Raw genomic sequence first — 14,738 nt, 5'->3', positions numbered from 1 at the left:
AAAAAATGAATTTCAGGTTTAGTAGGTGTCAAAGACCCCCTACAGCAACAGGAATAATCACCTGCATCCATAAAAGAAAGGAACCTTGTGTGACTGTGTGGGTCGTAGGTGTATAACCAGTTAGACCAGTTATAGTTTACTTACTCAGTGGAAATGTAATTATGTGCTCTCTGTGCATAAATCACATGCAGCAGACTTCACAAGGGTTACTGCATGCAAAAGACAAAGAATACATTCATTTGAGATTATGCCACAACTTGTGTCAGTAATTTCTTATGCCAGTATTTAAAACAAAACTACTTTGTACTTACGCAGTGGATCAATATGTCTTGATTATTTCCCCATGTGTTAAGGAGATGACGATGGGCTTCATGAAAGGAAGCTAAATGTAATGGAAACATCAAATTAAAAACAAAGTAGTGAATTCACTGTGCTTAGCCACTACAACTGAGTATTTACTGCTATGATTTAGAAACTGACCCAAATAATTATCCACCACTTTTAAGATTCAACTTCTGAATTGACGCTGTAATGCAGACAAGATGAGATTAAAAAGGTCCTAGGAAAAGCCATGCTGCTCACAAGCCCTACACCTGTGGTTGTGACTTACCTCAGTTGAAATATAGCCACTAGTCGGAGAGACACTGCAGTTAAATGTGAGAAAAAGCAATGAATTTACTTGTCAGTGTACCGGGAACAATCTCCAGTCACTGATAGCACTGTAGTGGAAATATACTCAGATCGAGGGCACGCCGGCAACATCGGGCTCCTAGAGTCACGCTGCGGGGAAGAAAGAATTCTGTGTAAAGACTTTGTGTACATAGTGACGTGCACGTGGACGTGTACTGCAATGAAGTGAGTGACTAAGCCTATTGATTAGCTGATATCTAAGCTGAAATACCGGTTCGAATATAACAATAGTGTTCCCACAGAATGTAATAATTTCTGACTGGAATTTTTTTTTTGAAAAGGAAATAAAAGAAATATTCATGTCAATTTGTACAACGGCACTACCGCTGTACGTGTGCCAGTATGTAAAATGCCCCATTATGTCATAAATATGTGTAACCATAAGTGTGTAGTGGAGTAGGGATTCAGATCACATAATTGACTCAGGAAGTGATCCTTGTTCTTACATCTACAAAGGACTGATAGTGGACCAACCTTTGTCAGAGCCAAAGAGAAGAAAAATGGACTGATAAATTCTCTTGTTGGTTACATATGTAAGACATGCAATAGATTTAGGAAAATGCATACATGCCATCTGCAGTTGTTATATCAAAAAGAGGCCCAAATCAATGGTCAATTAGCAATTAGACATGTGGTGAACAGTAATTGCATCTGCGGATGGAAATAGACGTATGAAATACTAGCATGTCACTCAAAATAAATGCCCATATGAAGGCTGCCTGCCTTCAGTCATCAAGGGTATTGAGTCCCAGAGTCATCGTTTTGCATTTGTCCATCCAAAAAAGTTCCCTCCTGGAGAGTCGACCTGCTTTGTATTCTCCTTTTGGTCCTAGCGAGACCTTGTTCAATCACTTGCCATTTTATGTTCTCACTGTTGTGTTGTTGACTCTGATAGTGTTTGACAAGTGGTGCTACTATTGTATCACATAAGATGCTGCTTCTATGTTGCAGAATTTTGCATTTGACTTTCTGTGTTGTTTGTCCATTGTAAAGTAGGTTGCATGGACACACTATTGCATATATCACATCTTGTGTATTGCAGTTGCTGAAACTTGTCAAATCCACATCCGTATCTTGATGAGTAAAAATACTGGTGTTGAAACAGAATTTACATGCCACACGTTGCCTACATTTGAAATAGCTCACTATTGCCGGGAGTCCACACATTGTGTTCAGGGTGGTTTTGGGTGCTAGAGGAACAGCCGCTCTAATGAAGGAGTCATTGAGGTTCTTTCCCCGTTTAAATGAAAATAAAGGCATGTCCATATTGGTGAAGCTCGGCAACTAGCCTGTAATTTTTTTAATGATCTTTTTCACCTCATTACTGATTAGACTAAATTTAGGCCTACCGAGGGACTGTGCCATAATCCTTGTCTGCACTACAAGCCCAGACAAGGAATATGGCACAGTCCCTGGGTAGGCCTAAATCTAATACTTTAAGCCTGTTTGAATATAGGACCAGGGCACAGCTGATTTTGAATACAGTTTATTTAATTGCAGCTACTTTAATGCCGTTCACTGAGTTTTTCCTTTGAGACTGCTTGTGACACATTTAAGGTTGTGGGTCTCTGGCCCCAATTACCCGGCATATACACTTGGGGGTCAATTACGATGCAGCCCGTAACGGCTCACCCCATGGGGTGCCTGCCATGGGATGCAATGATGAACTGCACCTTCCTTTTCCCTATGGGAGTATGTATTATGGCCTCTTGGCCCCTTGGTGTTCTGTTGTAACCTCATTGCAGTTGAGCTGACTATATACATAGTTTCAGAATCTGATACATGGTTCTTTTACTTTTAGGTGTCTTCCGTTCTTATTCTGTACTTATAATGACCCCCGATCTGAACAATGATGCTTAGGGGTCGAAAAATTGACTAAATCCTATGTGGACTGGTTTTAAATTTAGATTGTGTCTCATACATTCATACTATGAGTGCCATTTGTAACCACATACAGTCACAATCAGTCACATGTAAATATTTTATATAGAATGTAAGCACACTTTTTAATCACTTTACCCACTCTCACTGTGCCGTCACTCTGTAGGATCACCTTATCGTTTGAAAATTTGAAAAATATGAATGATGTGTCATTTATGAATATAATTAATTAAATAAATGCACTTACCACATAATTTAAATAAATCTACAGAAGATATCTTTATGTCACTATTGCTGTGAAAGTCCAAGGCTACACTTCCCCCATAAGGATCACCTTTTGATAATAAGTGTCCGGCCCAGGTCACTGGGTTACTGGGTTGCCCCTTTCTCTCTAACACTGTTCTTCGTCGGTAAAGTCACAGAATTTGCAATGTTTAATGAGAGTATCAAGTCTTTCGACAAACTCATCCATTGTTTCACAAAACTGTTGCCGTTGTTGGCTAAAGGTATACTTTTCATGGTTGACGTTCGGCATTGTATGGAACTTGGCTTCTAATGCTTCTTTTACCTTTTGGTATGATTTTGCTTCAATTTTTTAAATCTTCTTCTTCTTTAGCAATTCTTTTAACCCGTCACCTGCAAGGTTTTTTAAGCATTTGATAATCTTCTTTTCATTTTCTTATTCTAGTGCATCTACAAAGTCATCAAATGTTCAATCCACTGAGCCCACCGGCACCGATTTCCTACTTCTTAGAAGTGTTGAATGGCGGTGGTGGCTTCAAGAACACAGCTTCATTATATTTCGCGCTCTCTTTTTTTGCCATTGAGAGCATGTGCTGATCAGACAGTGTTCATCGCACAAAGCGGGACCGGCAACCTCTGCACGCAACACCCCCGTTACTTGAGTCTTGGTCTCCACGTCTGATTGGAGGTCGTGAATCCCTTCGCTTGCCCTTGACAGTGAGTGAGTTTCTGTTTGTTCTTGCAGTTGTTTTTGATTTGTCTGAATATTGCTCTGTGTTCAGGGTGCAGCTCAGAGTCTTTTCCAGCGACCTCACTGGAAATTTCTTGGTGTTTGTTTTGAATTTGTTCTCAGCAGGTCCTTCGACTCTTTTTGCGGCCGTGTACGGACTGGAGCAGGACTGTGACTCCGCATATACTGGTTGCAGACTGCTTTGCATCGATTTCGGGCACACATGCCATGCAAGAGCAGTTTGCTGTGTCATTGCAAACTCTCAGGGAGAGCAGTTTTGTTTTCTCCTGGGCACGTATCCTTCCCTCATTGCCAGCTGTCGCGTCTTCCACAGACCTGGAGCATGAGGATGAGGTACACCACATGAGAGCTGAGGTTAAATACTTCTTTATCACTCAGCATACATTCACACTCTGTGCATTACATCATATTGTTTTAGATAACCACACACTGACACCTCCAAGCATATTACGCAGTTCCTGTCTAGAGTCATCCCCAGAACCACGAGAGGCCTAGTGCATATAATGACAATATGCTACAGTGTTGATGATGTCTTTCCAGAATGTGAGAAGAGATGTGCTTGACAATTTTGCTGTTTGAGGAGGTCCAGAGGATATATGGATGGTTTAATGGATAAGATAATTTTCTCAAGACATTCTGATGAGGTTGGGTTAAAAGTGGTCCACTATCCGAAGCCATTATTGGTTCTAGGAGAGTCATTATAGGATGAGAGATAATTGTGGTGGAGGTAATAGTATTAAAGTTAATTACTGTCACAGAAGTTGGCAAGTTTAAAGCAGCAGTTGACAGTGATATGGTCAGAATTGAAGAGGTCATAGTAGTTTGGGCTTTAACAGTGGCAAATGGCTTCTGTGTTTCTTTTTTGCTGATTTTATTTGGTCTTTCAGGCCAGAAGGTTTGGTGCTTAATGTGCTTGATTTATATTTCTTCCTGAGTCGTCAGCTTGTGTGAGAAAGGGTTCTTGCCGCCATTAAAAATCTTGATTGCATTGCTCTTGCCTTTGTAAATTGAGAGAGGGATGAACCATCCTTTTGCATTTTTCCTCTTTATACTTTTTGATGATGCAACTAATGTATTCATCGTTTTAAGCAAGTAAGTGTTATAGTGTTCAATCAAGGAGTCAGCATTATTTTGTTGTGTGAAATAGGGGTAATAGAATGGATGGGAATCAAATTTTCCCATTAACATGCTTTCAACTGAAGAAAATTTACAGTGGGAAAAATTTAATTAATGCAATTTTTGGGACTAAACATACATAGTCTCCCACCAAAACAAAAAGTGATGGCAGGTAGGCATGAGACATGCTGTATCCCTTACATTGTGCAGTCTATGCTTCCAAGATTTTGGGGATAATCTCTATTCTACACTTGCCATAGGCTACAGAGGGGTAGGCTCTATAAATCTTTATAAGGCGTTAGCAGGTTTCTGGCATGAATAAGTATGTATGTAATAAACAAATTATTTATTGTCTCCAGCCATGCAGTAAACTATATAAAGTTCCACCAAGGCACCCAAACATACAGCTTCCCTCAACCCCTGAGCTCGCTATTAGGTGTAGATTTTCTATTAACTCCAGTGCGCAATATATTTGTAAATGATAATTTGTACACAATATTTCTGTCAGACGACATTTCGTCAACGATATTTTGGTACCACACCATTCAGGCGTGTTGGTGATCCGAGGTACATTGTAGACTTTAGTAACATCAGTAGTGAATGAGTCCCTAAAAGGCTGTAAGGTGGGGGATGAGCATCCTGATGTCTACCCTAGCAAAGAATGTAATGTATAGCACAGGAAGAACTGGTGTAGGGGTTTGAGAGGGGGCAGAAGTGTTAGACATGGCAGGCTAGCTCCAGTAAAGGAGCAAGAATGGTTTAAGGTTATGAGGTGCACCAAAGGCGAGACAGAACCAAGGGTGACCATTTCGTGCAATGACAGGGTCGTAAACAGTGCGGGTGTCAGAACAAAGAGTGTCCTGAAGACATGACCTTCCTGGAATGCTCACTGGTACAGAAGAGTTAGTATTTCTAACTTTGCTTTTAACTTCGTATTGCACTAGCATTATTTTGCACCTTTCTCTTACCTGACAGCAGCTCCCCGGTTTTTAACGCGTTCTTGAGCTCACCCCTAGTGACACCGCATCACCTAAAAGCTATTGGCTGATACCATCAGCACCGCAATTGTAAATCACGCTTTACCGCAACCGTTTTCAGGATCTTTTCACCACCCTTTCACACTTTTAACTTACCACATAATTTTAAACCAGCTCAATTGTTCCCAAAACACCCGTTCCAAGGAATAGCACAGTTACCAGCATGACCAAATCACGTGAGGTCTCTTCTCTCATCACTTGCTACCCTCTAACTACACATCATACCAGCCCCGGCATGTCTGCCTCTAGGCACCCCAATTGTTGCCATCACACACTGGCTACAAACTAGACCTACCACTACTCCGCTCGGTTATTCCTATCACCCACTTTCACAGAGTGTGAATCACCAGGAGGTTCTCTACCTTTTTTTCACCTTTTCCTCAAATACCCTAACTCTATGTCCCCTGCCTCCCTCCACGTTCCTATTTTTTCGCAAGCAGCATACTACCTCAGGCTTGCAAATCTCCTTGTCCTGATGATGATCCAAGTATCTAGCCATGGATCGAAACGTCGTCGACTTCTTTAACAGCTTGCACGTTAAACTGATTTGTTAAAACTAGTGCAACAGCTGTTGACCAAAAAGCTTGCCTTGACTATTTGTATTGGCTCAAAGCTTTTCCCTGTTTTGCCTGAAAAATGTATGTTTATTTGTGAATGTCTTTTGTTTTTTCTTGAAGGATACAGGATTGTGTCCCACTCGATCACTTTGTGTTTGATCAGTACTAATTACCTGATTCATTAAATTAATTGTCCGGCTGGACATCTTCAATACAATATAGTACTGATTCCGGTCTATATTTATCGTCATTTGAATTGTAATGTTTGAAGGACCAATTGTTTTTCATAACTAGCTAAAGTCTCCTATGGCAGCAAAATGTAGGGCCACACCACTATGGAGGGACTTCAATTGGTGGAAAATAACTTTTTGAAACGTCTTTTATGTGTGCCACAGGGCACCTCAAACTTTATGGCCCATGAAGAGCTGGGAGTCCCCTAAATCTCGGATCTGCTGGCCCTTCGGTCCCTCATATTGTGGTTGAAGCTATGGTTGTATCAGGGTTCCACCCTAAGTAAATTAATTCTAAAGGAGTGTATTGGCCTTGATCATGTTCATCACATCCCATGGCTTAACTACATAAAGACATGTTTAGGGAGGTTGGGAAGAGCAGAACTCTTTTCCGAACCAGAACTGGTGCATAAGAAAGATCTGAGCCAAATAAATGAGTCCTTTTTATTCTGAGGACTATTAAAAGGGAGGGGTGCGAGTTGACGAAACCCAATGTTCATAGGTATGTCATTTTGAAATCTGTACAATCCACTGAGCCATATCTTTTAGGGGCCTTTAATGCCGATGAGCGTTTTTTTATTAACCAGGTTTTGATTGGATCTTTTCCATCTTTTATTGGCACAGCCTCGGGGTGTAGTAGAGGCCAGAGCTTAGAGTCCTGTGGCTATGACGGGAAGTCTCCACAGGACATGCTCCATTTTATAATGTTCGGTCATTTTTATAAGATTCCCCGAAGAAATGTTATCATTCTTATCTTGAAACGAATGGATTTTAGGCAGGTGCGCCCCGCTTTCATATTTTTACAACTGCTATCCGGCAACACTGTTTTATATGTTCTTAATTTTTTTAAATCAGCAGTGAGGCTTAGGGCCTGTTGTGATTAATACGTTTGTGGCTCTAAGTGGCTCCCACATGTTCTAGCATGTTTGACTGGGGACATTTTGTATTGCAAGGCACTTTGTGCCCTTTCTTCTTTTCAAAGATCTAATATTTATCCCCTTCTTTTAATCCTTCTTATTCATGCATTGTAAAATGTGGTCTATTTCTTTTTGAATGACATATTGTTCTAGAATACTTTTAAGGTTTTATGCATGAGCCGAATAAAGTGAATCAGAATACTGTTCCTTTGATACCAAAATGAGTAGACATATTATTACTATATTATTGAATAGTAATTTGTGATCAACAGTATTGAATGCTGCAGACCGGTCCAACAGGAATAGAAAACATGATCAATTTTTGTTTAGCATCTGATAGGTATCATCAATAATGGATGAGCATCGCAGTTTCAGTGCTAGGTCCAGCTCAGAAACTTGAAAGAAAACCATTCAGGAGACTATTTTCATCAATTTGTTGGGTTAGTAACTGTGTATTTTGCTACACAGTTCTCCGTAATCATTTCAGGGAAAGGAAGGCCTGTGAAAGAGTAGTAATTTTAATTGTTCAGATCCACTTTAAGGTTTTAGAAGGAGGGCCAAATTTTGCTTTTCTCCAAGAACAAATGAGAGATCCTTAATGAAAAGAAGTGTTTGTAGCATCTTCCCCAACCCCGGAGCATGCAGATGCGGTGCACCACACGGGAGCTATAGTTAAACACTTCTTTATTCCTCAGCATTAACTCACCCACTGCATATTACATCATACTTTTTCAGACAACCACATTCTGACTCCTTCCAGCATATTACACAGTTTCTGTCAGGAGTCTACCCCAGAACCACAAGATTCCTACTGCATATGATACCAATATGCTACACCTCCCACTTTGTTAAATAAAAAGTGGCACAGATCATTAGTAATCACATCTCTTCAATTAGTCGGTGAGGCGCTCGCACTTGTCTGCCGGCTCATGTGATCCAAGATGATCGGCGTCCAACCTGATCGGGCAGCTGTGACTTAGGCTCAGGCACTTGAGCCACACCTACTGGCAGGATCGCCTCACACGTTGTTTCAGGACTCAACAAATATTGTGGTAGGTGTTAAAAATGTGATATGTCCTGAGTGATGGTCTGTCCAGGTCGATGTGCTGTCACCATATGTCCTTTGCGCTTCACAACCTGTAGAGAATTGACTGCAAAAGGAGTGTCCATTTTCTGATTTTGTTTCTGGTTAACCAGAACCCAGTCTTCTTCAACAAAGACTGTTTCCTGGGCATAGTGACGCTGGTTTCCATAGGTCTTCATTTTCCTTTTATCAAACTTGAACAGTGTTGACGGACCGACCCTACGTCAATTGCGGCAGGTGGCTGGACTCTCACCAGTAGTGAAGTGATGAGTTGATCAAAAGGCTCTGAGGCCTGGTACAAGGCTTGTTTCAGGTCGATTCCTTCCAGGGACACTTGTTAAATGACTCTCTTTGGGGTACTCATGAATCGTTGAGCAGCACCATTGGCTTGGGGCCAGAGAGATGTGCTCTTTTGCTGTCTGAAATTGAGTTGGACCAGAAATTCTCTGAACTCTTTGCTATTAAAGGGCGGTCCATTGTCAGACTTAAGAATTGAAAGAATGTCGCATATCGCGAATATGTCATCTAGGCATTCTATGACTTTTGTCATGGATTGCTGACGACAGGTCTTCCACCACAGGAAACCATGATTATTCATCGATGACTACCATTAGATGGTGTCCATTTCCAAAGGGTCCAAAAAAGTCAAAAGCAACCCTTTCACATGCATTGGCAGGAAGGTCAGACATTGTCACTGGTTGCTGTGTAACCTTAGGAGACAACCAGTTGCAAATGTGAAATGCATTCAGGTCCTTCTCCACTCGCTCCTCTAACCGAGGGAATCACTCTTGACCTCGTAAGGCTCTTTAGGTGGCTACAATACCATGATGTCCTTCATGAGCAAGTTCGATGATTCTCCGCCTTAGACTTTCAGGTATGATGATTGCGAACCTTTTAGTATTACGCCTTCTTGGTTGACAGAAAACTCATCCTGTACATTTTAAAACTTTTGAAACTCAACATCGTCGGCAATGGGTCAGGTATTTCTTCTCCATGATTGTGTGGAAAAGTTTCTTGTATAACGATCATGTCCTTATCAGTATTGGTGGTAGCAATGATTTGTTCCACCGTCAAAGCCGCTGGTGTACTGGATTTCACAATAAAGTTGAGAAATGCTTCAGCTGTCTTGGATGTAGAGCTGTGATGATGTATCGGCACTCGTGAAAAGCAGTTTGTGCGGTTTTGATCTTTCCCCGACTTGTGTATAATCTCATAGTCATACTCTTGAAGTCTTAACCCCCCCTCTCAATGCGAGGGGGAATCTTGGCCTTTGGAGTTCCAAAAATTGTAAATAGTGCCTGGAGGTCTCTGACAACAGTAAACCATTTGGCTTAGACCACAATACGTCTTTGAGCATTTGGATGACCATTGTGTTGAGCAAGGATTGCCCCTACCTCGACTGGGCTTGCGTCAACCATTCTCTCAGGATGTAACTTGGGGTCAAAAAAGGTCATTTCAGTTGCATTCTCAATCGCATGTTTAATATCTCTGAAACTTCTGTCACACTCTGGGGACCAATGGCCAGGTACATTTCACTTTGTTAATTCTTTTAATGGGGCACTCGTTGTAGCAAAGTTGCAAATGTATCTTGAGCAATAACTGGCCATGCCTAAGAAAAATCACAGCATAGTAACATCTTGGGGGCAAGCGGATGACAGTGCTTGCACCTTACCTGGGACTGGAATCATTCCCCCTTCAGAGAATATATGAACAAAAAACTTGGGTGTGGTCTTTGCAGAATTCCGAGTGAGACCTGCATCAGTGAGTAACTTGAACATTTGGTTGAGGGCTTTGTCGTGCTCTTTTTGCATTCTCCCAAAAACCAATATGTCATCACTAGCACGTGTGACAGGTTAAATTACTCGGCAAATGACATCCTGAAATATCTCAGCAGCCAAAGATACTCCAAAGGTCAGTCTCTTGTATCTGAACAACCCAATATGAGTTGAAAAGGTAATAATGTACCTGCAGTTCTCCTCTGGTTCAAGTTGATGATATACTTTATTCAGGTCAAGAAGGGAAAATACTTTGGGTCAGTTCAGTTGTATAATCAAATCCACTTTGTGAGGACCAGGGTGTCTCTCTCTCTCGCTCAATGGATTTGTTGGACTGGCGCATGTCAACGCAAATGCTCACAGATCTACTACTGTCCTTTTTGGGAAATATGACTATGGGTGAAGCCCATGGTGTGGGGCCTGTGGAGCGTTCAATTATGTCATGTTTAAAGGGCGCTTCTAGTTCTTTCTCCACAGCTTCTTGTGGATGAAAAACAACTCTGCGGTGTCGCTGAGCAGCAGGGCAAATGTCTTTGTTGCGATGGAGCTGTACTTTCATATTCTTGAGTTTTCCCAGGCCGTGGAAAAACAATGGGAATTGGCTTGTGATCTCAGAATGGGCACAGAGGTTGTAGTTGAGGGATATCAACCCCATTTCAGCAGCGGTGGCAAAGGTGAGTAAACAGGCACTCAACGAAGTCCCTTGTAGAAAATGTATGGTGGCTACACCGATGTCTTTTTGTGTCGCATTGTCATTGAGAATGACACTTGGCTTTACAGTGGCTCAGATGTAGACCTTCATGCCTGACAGCCCGTTAAACCTTACACAGGCATGATGTTAATCAACGCAACACTGTATGATAAAAGTTATTGGGTGATTGTTCACTTTCAATGTGATTTTGGAACAGTATCCAAAAGAATTCTGGTCTTTTGCTTGGCATGTTTACTTTGAATTCTGATCATCTTCCCATGCAGCTAATCCAACACTGGCACACTGCTTGTTGATTGATACCTTTATGGCACACTTATCTTCTTCAGCAGTGCTCAATATTGACGTTGAAGAGCCTTTGTACAATGAACTTGATGATGAAGGGTTTTGCCTGATCTCCACTCGTCGTAGTTGATGATGCTTTTTGGTTTTGTGGGCGGGGTGTGATTGCTTCTGAAACGTTCTTGTGTCCATCTTCTCTTTCCGTCATGGCACACAGTTATGAATTGATTTCAATTCCCACATCCTTTACAGACCTGTCCAATAGCTGTACATTCACTTTTATAAGGAAGTGGAAATCCACACCAAGAGCATCGTTTTGAATTTTTTAAAGGTGTTGAGTTACGTGCATCAAGGTTTTTTTCATGTGCTTGCTTTTCATGGTCAGGGCTGATTCATTGTGAACTGGTCCTACTTTCATGTAAGCAGCTTGTCGGTCTGCTCATTCTTCTGCTCTCGCAGCCATCAGAATTTTCTCTTAACATTAGTCTTCTAAACGAGTCTGAAAGAAGGCCTCCAATGATTCTGAAATGAATGGCTTCTTCATCAGTAAACTTATTATCAAAAAGGGGATCCCTATTGAGGAGGTGTTAGCTTGGATTTCCACTGCTATAGCAACATAAAGAAATCTTCTCTAGATGTGTTTCAATTATGCGGTAAGTGATTTATTTAATTAATTATATTCATAAATGACAGAGCATTCATATTTTTTCAAAAGATAAGGTGCTCCTACAGAGTAACGGTGCCATGAGAGTGAGTAAAGTGATTAAAAAGGGCGCATGTATTCTATTGAAAATAAATACATGTGACTGATTGTGACAGCATGTTGTTACAAATGGCACTCATAGTATGAGTGTCAAGAGACACAGTCAAAATTTAAAACCAGTCCACATAGAATTTTGTTGACGCTTCAACTCCTTAGCACAATTATTTAGATTGGGGCCATCATCAGGGCAGAATAAGAATGGAAGACACCTAAAAGAACCATGTATCAGAAATGATGTACATAGTCAGCTTGACGGCAATGAGGTTACAACAAAGCACCAAGTGTACATACTAGGTAATTAGGGCCAAAAGACCCACAACCGTAGATGTGTCACAAGCAGTCTCAAGGGAAACACTCAGTGAACTGCTGTAATTAAATAAACTGTACTCAAAATCAGCTGTGCCCTGGTCCTATATTCAAACAGGCTTAAAGTATTAGATTTAGGCCTACCCAGGGACTGTGCCATATTCCTTGTCTGGGCTTGTAGTGCAGACAAGGATTATGGCACAGTCCCTCGGTAGGCCTAAATTTAGTCTAATCAGTAATGAGGTGAAAAAAGATCATTAAAAAAATTGCAGTATTAGATTTAGGCCACCCATGGACTGTGCCATATTCCTTGTCTGCACAGCTGTTGCTTGTGTCCAGTTTAAAGGCTATAAAGAAATAGGTATGTTTAAGAAAGTATTACTAACCGAAAGTGTCGGTTTGAGCCAACATGGAGAAACACATACCTCAAAAAAATGAATTTCAGGTTTAGTAGGTGTCAAAGACCCCCTACAGCTACAGGAATAATCACCTGCATCCATAAAAGAAAGGAACCTTGTGTGACTGTGTGGGTCGTAGGTGTATAACCAGTTAGACCAGTTATAGTTTACTTACTCAGTGGAAATGTAATTATGTGCTCTCTGTGCATAAATCACATGCAGCAGACTTCACAAGGGTTACTGCATGCAAAAGACAAAGAATACATTCATTTGAGATTATGCCACAACTTGTGTCAGTAATTTCTTATGCCAGTATTTAAAACAAAACTACTTTGTACTTACGCAGTGGATCAATATGTCTTGATTATTTCCCCATGTGTTAAGGAGATGACGATGGGCTTCATGAAAGGAAGCTAAATGTAATGGAAACATCAAATTAAAAACAAAGTAGTGAATTCACTGTGCTTAGCCACTACAACTGAGTATTTACTGCTATGATTTAGAAACTGACCCAAATAATTATCCACCACTTTTAAGATTCAACTTCTGAATTGACGCTGTAATGCAGACAAGATGAGATTAAAAAGGTCCTAGGAAAAGCCATGCTGCTCACAAGCCCTACACCTGTGGTTGTGACTTACCTCAGTTGAAATATAGCCACTAGTCGGAGAGACACTGCAGTTAAATGTGAGAAAAAGCAATGAATTTACTTGTCAGTGTACCGGGAACAATCTCCAGTCACTGATAGCACTGTAGTGGAAATATACTCAGATCGAGGGCACGCCGGCAACATCGGGCTCCTAGAGTCACGCTGCGGGGAAGAAAGAATTCTGTGTAAAGACTTTGTGTACATAGTGACGTGCACGTGGACGTGTACTGCAATGAAGTGAGTGACTAAGCCTATTGATTAGCTGATATCTAAGCTGAAATACCGGTTCGAATATAACAATAGTGTTCCCACAGAATGTAATAATTTCTGACTGGAATTTTTTTTTTGAAAAGGAAATAAAAGAAATATTCATGTCAATTTGTACAACGGCACTACCGCTGTACGTGTGCCAGTATGTAAAATGCCCTATTATGTCATAAATATGTGTAACCATAAGTGTGTAGTGGAGTAGGGATTCAGATCACATAATTGACTCAGGAAGTGATCCTTGTTCTTACATCTACAAAGGACTGATAGTGGACCAACCTTTGTCAGAGCCAAAGAGAAGAAAAATGGACTGATAAATTCTCTTGTTGGTTACATATGTAAGACATGCAATAGATTTAGGAAAATGCATACATGCCATCTGCAGTTGTTATATCAAAAAGAGGCCCAAATCAATGGTCAATTAGCAATTAGACATGTGGTGAACAGTAATTGCATCTGCGGATGGAAATAGACGTATGAAATACTAGCATGTCACTCAAAATAAATGCCCATATGAAGGCTGCCTGCCTTCAGTCATCAAGGGTATTGAGTCCCAGAGTCATCGTTTTGCATTTGTCCATCCAAAAAAGTTCCCTCCTGGAGAGTCGACCTGCTTTGTATTCTCCTTTTGGTCCTAGCGAGACCTTGTTCAATCACTTGCCATTTTATGTTCTCACTGTTGTGTTGTTGACTCTGATAGTGTTTGACAAGTGGTGCTACTATTGTATCACATAAGATGCTGCTTCTATGTTGCAGAATTTTGCATTTGACTTTCTGTGTTGTTTGTCCATTGTAAAGTAGGTTGCATGGACACACTATTGCATATATCACATCTTGTGTATTGCAGTTGCTGAAACTTGTCAAATCCACATCCGTATCTTGATGAGTAAAAATACTGGTGTTGAAACAGAATTTACATGCCACACGTTGCCTACATTTGAAATAGCTCACTATTGCCGGGAGTCCACACATTGTGTTCAGGGTGGTTTTGGGTGCTAGAGGAACAGCCGCTCTAATGAAGGAGTCATTGAGGTTCTTTCCCCGTTTAAATGAAAATAAAGGCATGTCCATATTGGTGAAGCT

At 40.9% G+C, this 14,738-nt stretch overlaps 1 long non-coding RNA gene across 2 annotated transcripts in view; it reads right to left on the bottom strand.

Moving 5' to 3' along the window:
• Positions 1 to 312: 312 nt before the first annotated feature.
• The window catches only part of LOC146862801 (uncharacterized), an 82,114-nt gene continuing 67,688 nt past the window's right edge, over positions 313 to 14,738 (bottom strand). For both annotated transcript variants that reach the window (XR_014978178.1, XR_014978179.1), the window contains 2 exons: positions 13,082 to 13,152; positions 313 to 382 (listed from right to left, as the gene is read on the bottom strand). This is a non-coding gene — a long non-coding RNA (uncharacterized LOC146862801). The remainder of the gene's footprint in view (positions 383 to 13,081; positions 13,153 to 14,738) is intronic.

The sequence above is a fragment of the Triturus cristatus genome, chromosome 2_2 (genome assembly GCF_964204655.1).
Source record: "Triturus cristatus chromosome 2_2, aTriCri1.1, whole genome shotgun sequence".
Lineage (NCBI taxonomy): Eukaryota > Metazoa > Chordata > Amphibia > Caudata > Salamandridae > Triturus > Triturus cristatus.
This window is presented reverse-complemented; position numbering and strand designations above follow the sequence as displayed.